This window comes from Berghia stephanieae, chromosome 15 (assembly GCF_034508935.2).
Source record: "Berghia stephanieae isolate SIO BIC M18660-M18661 chromosome 15, UCSD_Bste_1.3, whole genome shotgun sequence".
Classification (NCBI taxonomy): Eukaryota; Metazoa; Mollusca; class Gastropoda; order Nudibranchia; family Aeolidiidae; genus Berghia; species Berghia stephanieae.
Window position 1 is genome coordinate 2,357,340 of NC_088374.1, and position 6,687 is coordinate 2,364,026.

Genomic DNA, 6,687 nt, shown 5'->3' on the forward strand with positions numbered 1-6,687 from the left:
AGGGGGGAGAGAGAAGAGAGAGAGAGAGAGGGGGGGGGGGGGGGGGGGGGGGGAAGGAACGGGGGGATGTTGTGTGTGTGTTGTGTGTGTGGTTGTTGTGTGCATAACATTTAGAACCAAACAACCTTTTTTGTCGAGGGGTTTTGGGTAAACATTTCACTCTTTTAAATTTTTTTTTCAATATTATTGATCTTGGTTTTTTTTTGAACCGAAAGAGGCCGTCTCATTAACGGGTAACTGTAATACATGCGGGAACACACAACACACACACTACACACAGAGGAGAGAGAAGATAAAAGATAGATAGAAGAAGAGAGTAATATAGAAAAATAGATAATGATAATGGAAAAGAGAGTCTTCCTTTTCCCCCTAAAAATTAGTATTTTGCCACGCCATCCCCTGTTCTGACGTACATGGAAAAAAAAAGGAAGAGAAAGAGAGGAAGGAGAGGAAGAGAGAGGAGAGAAAGAGAGAGAGAGGAGGAAAAGAGAAAGAGGAAAGAGAGTTTAGATAAAGGATATTTAACTTTTTTTGGGAAATTTCGCCTTATATTTGGTGTCACTGGAAAAAAAAAAACATTAAAAATTTGGCCAAAAACTATTCTTCAAACGATCCCATTTAAATGACTCTCATCGGGGCAAAAACTACGCGAAGTTTCCCGGTTCGAAAAGTTTTTGCCAAATGAGATCATTTAAATCGACGATTTTTTAAGAACAGTTTCTGGGCCAAATTTTTAATAGTCCTTTTTTTTTCCAGTGACACCAAATAAACCTGTTTTTTACATTGTATTTTCCACGGGAAAAAGATGAAAAACGAAACGAAAAAATTGCTTTTGAAATGACAGGAGGTTTTTTGCTTGTGACGGGACTGTTATTTATAACACCCACCCTCTACCTAGCCACCCACCCACCCACCAGCCACCCACCTACCCACCTAGCAACCCACCACCCATAAATTTTCTTGGTGACGGGATTGTTATTAAACACCCACCCATCTACCTACCCTCCCCCCACCACCAGCCACCCCCTGCCTACCTACTTACCCCAAACACCTACCTACCACCCCTCTACATACCCACTTACCACCTACATCCTCACATACCTACCCCACCTACCTACCACCCACCCTTTCTTAAATACCCCCCTACCACCTAACCCCCTCCTCCCGACCTCCTACCTCCTACCACCACCTAACCCCTACCCACCTACCTACCGACCTACCTAACCCCCTACCGCCTACCAAAACCCCCTCCTACCTACCCCTAACCCCCTACCCCCCCCACCTACATACCCCCACCAAACCTACCCACCTACCTAACCCCTACCCACCACCTACCACCACCTACCTACCTACCACCTACCTAACCACCTACCTACCTCCTACCTACCTACCTAAACCCCCTACCCACCTACCTACCTACCCACCTACCCACCTACCTACCTACCTACCTGCCGACCTACCTACCGACCTACCTCCCGACCTACCTACCCACCTACCTACCTACCCACTACCTACCCACCTACCTTTACCTACCTACCTACCTACAAACCCTACTAACCACCTACCGACCTACCTACCTACCTACTTAACCACCTACCTACCAAAACCACCTACCTACCCACCTACCTAACCACCTACCTAACCACCTACCGACCTACCTACCTACCTACCTAACCACCTACCTACCCACCTACATACCTACCTACCTAACCACCCACCTACCTACCTACCTACCTAACCACCTACCTACCCAACCCACCTACCTACCTATCTAACCAACTACCGACCTACCTACCCTACCTCCCTTACCACCCACCTACCTACCTACCTACCTACCTACCTACCTACCTAACCACCTACCTACCTACCTACCTACCTACCTACCTACCAAACCCAACCACCTACCTACCTAACCACCTACCTACCAACCACCTACCTACCTAACCACCTACCTGCGGTGGTTGGATGGACATCACCCTTGAATCATATACCTATAATGTTCGCATAGGTTTCAAACCGATAGTGATGTCGTTTTTCTTTTTCTCTTTACTACCTATCCTGCTCTTTGGGTTTGTGATTGTATTTTTGACAGGGGATATTTTTTTTTTTCTGTAAAATCTTCTGCCTGTTTGTTCTTGGTTATTTATAATTTAGCTTATGATATCTTTAGGTTATGATTTTTGAGATTTTGATTGACATTTGTACTATTTTTGTTAGATTGCTTGTTTTTTTGTTTCAGCGGTCTCTCATATAACCTCAATTGTGTTGGAAGAGACCTAAAGCAACAAACAAACGATAACCACCTACCTAACCACCTACCGACCTACCTACCTACCTACCTACCTAACCACCTACCTACCTAACCACCTACCTACCTAACCACCTACCTACCTAACCACCTACCTAACCACCTACCTACCTACCTACCTACCTAACCACCTACCTACCTACCTAACCACCTACCTACCTACCTAACCACCTACCTACCTACCTAACCACCTACCTACCTACCTAACCACCTACCCACCTACCTACCTAACCACCTACCTACCTACCTACCTACCTACCTACCTAACCACCTACCTACCTACATACCTACCTACATACCTACCTACCTAACCACCTACCTACCTCCCTACCTACCTACCTACCTACCTACCCGTGCGGCTATGTTTTCTAGCAGTATGAATTAAATTCAATTCAGTTTTTACATACGCAATATCTGCTAAATGTGCTCAAAGCAAATTTTCAAGGGGTCTCTGATCGACAGCAACATTTAACGTGTAGGGCGGGACATGACGCCTGTTAGGCGATATTACAATTTTTCGGACAGACAACGCTGTTAACGGCCAGGCACTCATTTTACACCAAAAGTACGGGGGAAAAATGTGAGTAAAGAAAGACCTTTTCCAAGGACTCAAATATGCTCGAGCGCGAGGCTCGAACCCAGGACCTTCCGATCCGAAAGCAAGCGTCATACCACAAGACCACATAGACGCCACAATGACACTCGCTTTTGGATGTGAAGGCCCTGAGTTTTGAGCCTCGCTCGGCGCATAGCTGATTCCTCCTCGGACAATGGGGCCTTTACTCGCATTCTCTCACCGCACTTGGGTGTAAAATGAGTAACCTGGCCGTTAACAGCGTTGTCTCTTTTCGGAAAAAAAAAAGAAATAAATTTTTAATATCGCCTATCGGGCGTCATATTTCTTCAACATGTTACCGTTTTATTCGTCCATGGGGGAATTTTGTCTCTAGGGTCTATTCCAAGGGATGACTGGAATAACCAGGCGTCATCCGCAGAGATTAGAGAGGGATAGAATGTAAGAGAGAGAGAGAGAGAGAGAGAGAGAGAGTGAGAGAGAGAGCCCTTCTTCTTCTTCTTCTTTCTTCTTCTTCTTCTTCTTCTTTTTTCTTCTTCGTCTTCGTCTTCGTCTTCGTCTTCTTCTTCTTCTTCTTTTCCTTCTCCTTCTTCTTCTTCTTCTTCTTCTTTCTTCTTCTTCTTCCTTCTTCTTTTTTCTTTTTCCCTTCTTCTTCTTCTTTTCTTCTTCTCTTCTTCTTCTTCTTTTTCCCTTTTTCTTCTTCTTCTTCTTCTTCTTCTTTTTCTTCCTCTCTCTCTCTCTGGCTTTTCCTCTCTCACGCTCTTTCTTTTTCTATCTCTCCCTCTATCCCTCTCTCTCTCTCTCTCTCTCCTCTCTCCCCTCTCTCTCTTTCTTTCTTTCTTTCTCTACTGTCCCTTTCTCACGCTCTCTTATTCTATTTCTCCCTCTATCTCTCTGTCTCTATCTGTGTCTGTACCTCTCTCACGCCTTCTCCTCTCTCTCTCACACACACCCCCCATTTCCTCTCTCTCTCCTCTCCCTCCTCTCTCTCTCTCTCTCTCTCTCTCTCTCCTCTTTATCTCCTCACTACCCATTTCACTCCCCCCCCCACCTCTCTCTCTCTCTCTCTCTCCTCTCTTTTTCCACCAATCTCTCACTCCCATTTCACTTTTCTCTCTCTCCCTTTTTATCTCTCTCACTCCCATTTCACTCCCCCCCCCCCCCCTAGGTGTGAAGTGTATAGCCCGTCATCTACACATGACGTAAATCGATACCGTGTAAATGATAGAGTGAAGCTGAACGGCGACCAGGCCGGTCTATAAATAGCTATCATCACGACACCACACCTCAGTCACGCCGTCTCTTCAAAGATTGTCACCAGACGTCTCAAAACGGTATTAGTCGGGATGGACCAGATGCTAAAAAGGTCAAATTAAGTCAAACTGGTCAAAAAGTATAAAACGGGTATTTAAGCCCCAGTAAAATAGATTTTCCCCTTCTCCTCTATCAAGCAAACAAACTCAACTCAAGTCTGATATTTCTGGCTACAAATTCAATTTTCAGCGTCTTAATCATCCCGGTTTTAATACCGTTTTGAGACGAAAGGTCACATTTGTCAATCAACGATTGCCTAACATTACTATTTTTTTAAAAAAATGTTTTGTTTTTAAGGGTTTTACGGCGCTTGCAACACATTTCGTCCTATCAGCGCCAGTAAAAAGGAAGAAAATGGATAGTAAAAAGTTCTAGAATCACAATTAAAGCACCCAAGAAAAATAAGACATAGAGGAACTGGGAACACATAGGGATCAGATGTAAATTCCAAGAGCATACCACCAATTTCCTTGGTGTGAGATCTGAGCTCTTATATAGCGCTTTAAAATATTATGTCAAAGCCCTTTACATGTGGTCCCTGGCCAACAGCAACACTTACCATGTAGAACGAGACATGCATGATGACGCCTGTTAGCATTTTACAAATTTTATATTTTTTTCGGACAGGGGCAACGCTGTTAACGGCCAGGTACTCATTGGGACACCTGAGTACGATGAGAGAATGTGAGTAAAGTGTCCTTTTTGAAGGACTCGATTATGCGCCGAGCGAGGCTCGAACCCTTTGGCCACAAAAGACAAAACGAAACAAAAACAAAAAACCAAAAAAAAAAACAAAACAAAAAAAAGCCCAACCAAATGGTGATTGTATTCAATAGTTCAACCAATGGAATCACTCGTTCATTGAGCTCTACTGACGACAGCTCACGAGATGCTGCACAACCTAAACAATGACTCAAGCTCAAAGTCCTAGAGGGTTCAGCGTAGCCATCGTTATGTTATAGCCTGACACTGAAATCCAAAAGGACTGGCAGTTTTGACGTCATTATTTGGTTTTTGCAAGTGGGGACTTGTGAGTTGTCGTTAGTAGAGCTCATGGAAACAAGTGGTTCCATTGGTTGAACTATTAAATACAACTCACGATTTGTTTTTTTTTGGGCAAAAGAACTGGCATTTTTACGTCATTTATTGGGCATGTCAGCCATAACTTTACGAAAGGCCACGGTTCTCGCGTAGCCATCGTTACTTCTATCCTGCCACGGAACCCTCTAAACTTATACTTTGATGCAGCTTCACGTAGTTGCCCGTAACACAAATTTTAAAACTTTATAAGTTTAATAATTAATTTACAGAATCTGAAGATGAAGAAAAACCCAAACAAAACAAAAAAAAAAACAAAAACAAAAACGAAACAACCCAAAAACCCCAGATATTTTGTCCCCCCCCCCCGCCTCTCCAGTTTCAGGTTTGTTTAGTCTTCTCCGTTCGTCTCGGGTCGCCAGGTTTTGTCTCGCGTTCCGTCTCACTTTCATCTCCAACCAGAAGCCGATCATCGTGTTTCTACATTAGTGTTGTGTCCACCGTTTCAAGCCCCAGCGAATTCTAACCCTGTTTTTCTTTTCTTTTCTTTTGTTTGTCCTTACCTCTCTTCACTACCCCCCCCCCCCCCACCTCCTCCTCTTTTCTCTTTATATAAAATAATTCTCTCCTCTCTCTCCCTCTCGTCTCCTCTCTCTCCCCTCTCTCTCTCTTTTGTTCTCCTCTCCCCCCATCTCTCTCTCTCTGTCTTTATATCTTTCTTTTCTCTCTCTTTTTCTTTCTCTCACTCTTTCCCTTCTTTCTCTCTCTCTCTCTCTCCTCTCTTGTCTCTCTCTTTCTCTTCTCTCTCTCTCTCTGTCTCTCTCTTTCTCTTCTCTCTCTCTCCTCTTTCTCCCCTTGTATTTCCTCTCCCCCCACCTCTCTCTCTTTCTTCCTCTCTCCCCCTTTCTCTTTCCTTCTCTCACTCTTTCCTTCTCTCTCTCTCTCTCCTTTCCTCTCTCTCTTTTCCCCTCTGTCTTCCTCTCTCTCTCTCTCCCTTTCTCTCCCTCTCCCTCCCCCCTGTCTCTCCTGTCCCTTTCCATTTGATCAAGCTACATTAACACCTAAGACTCGGAGATAATCCAACCGGGCCTTTTCAAAATACATTTGTTATGTATTAGTGTGTGTGTTGTGAGAGAGAGAGAAGAGAGAGAGAGAGAGAGAGAGAGAGGGGAAGAGAGAGAGAAGAGAGAGGAGAGAGACAGACAGACAGAAGACTGGCCTTCTATCTTTCATTATATCTATCTATCTATCTTTCATATCTATCTATCTATCCTATCTATCTATCTATCTATCTATCTATCTATCTATCTATCTATCTATCTATCTACTATCTATCTATCTATCTATTCTATCTATCTATATTTTTATCTATCTATCTATCTATCAAACTATCTATCTATCTATCTATCTATCTATCATCTATCTATCTATCTATCGACGACCATCCCCACTA

At 43.8% G+C, this 6,687-nt stretch overlaps 1 protein-coding gene across 2 annotated transcripts in view; it reads left to right on the forward strand.

Moving 5' to 3' along the window:
• The window catches only part of LOC144960539 (uncharacterized), a 63,836-nt gene that overhangs the window by 13,067 nt on the left and 44,082 nt on the right, over window positions 1-6,687 (forward strand). The window lies entirely within an intron of this gene.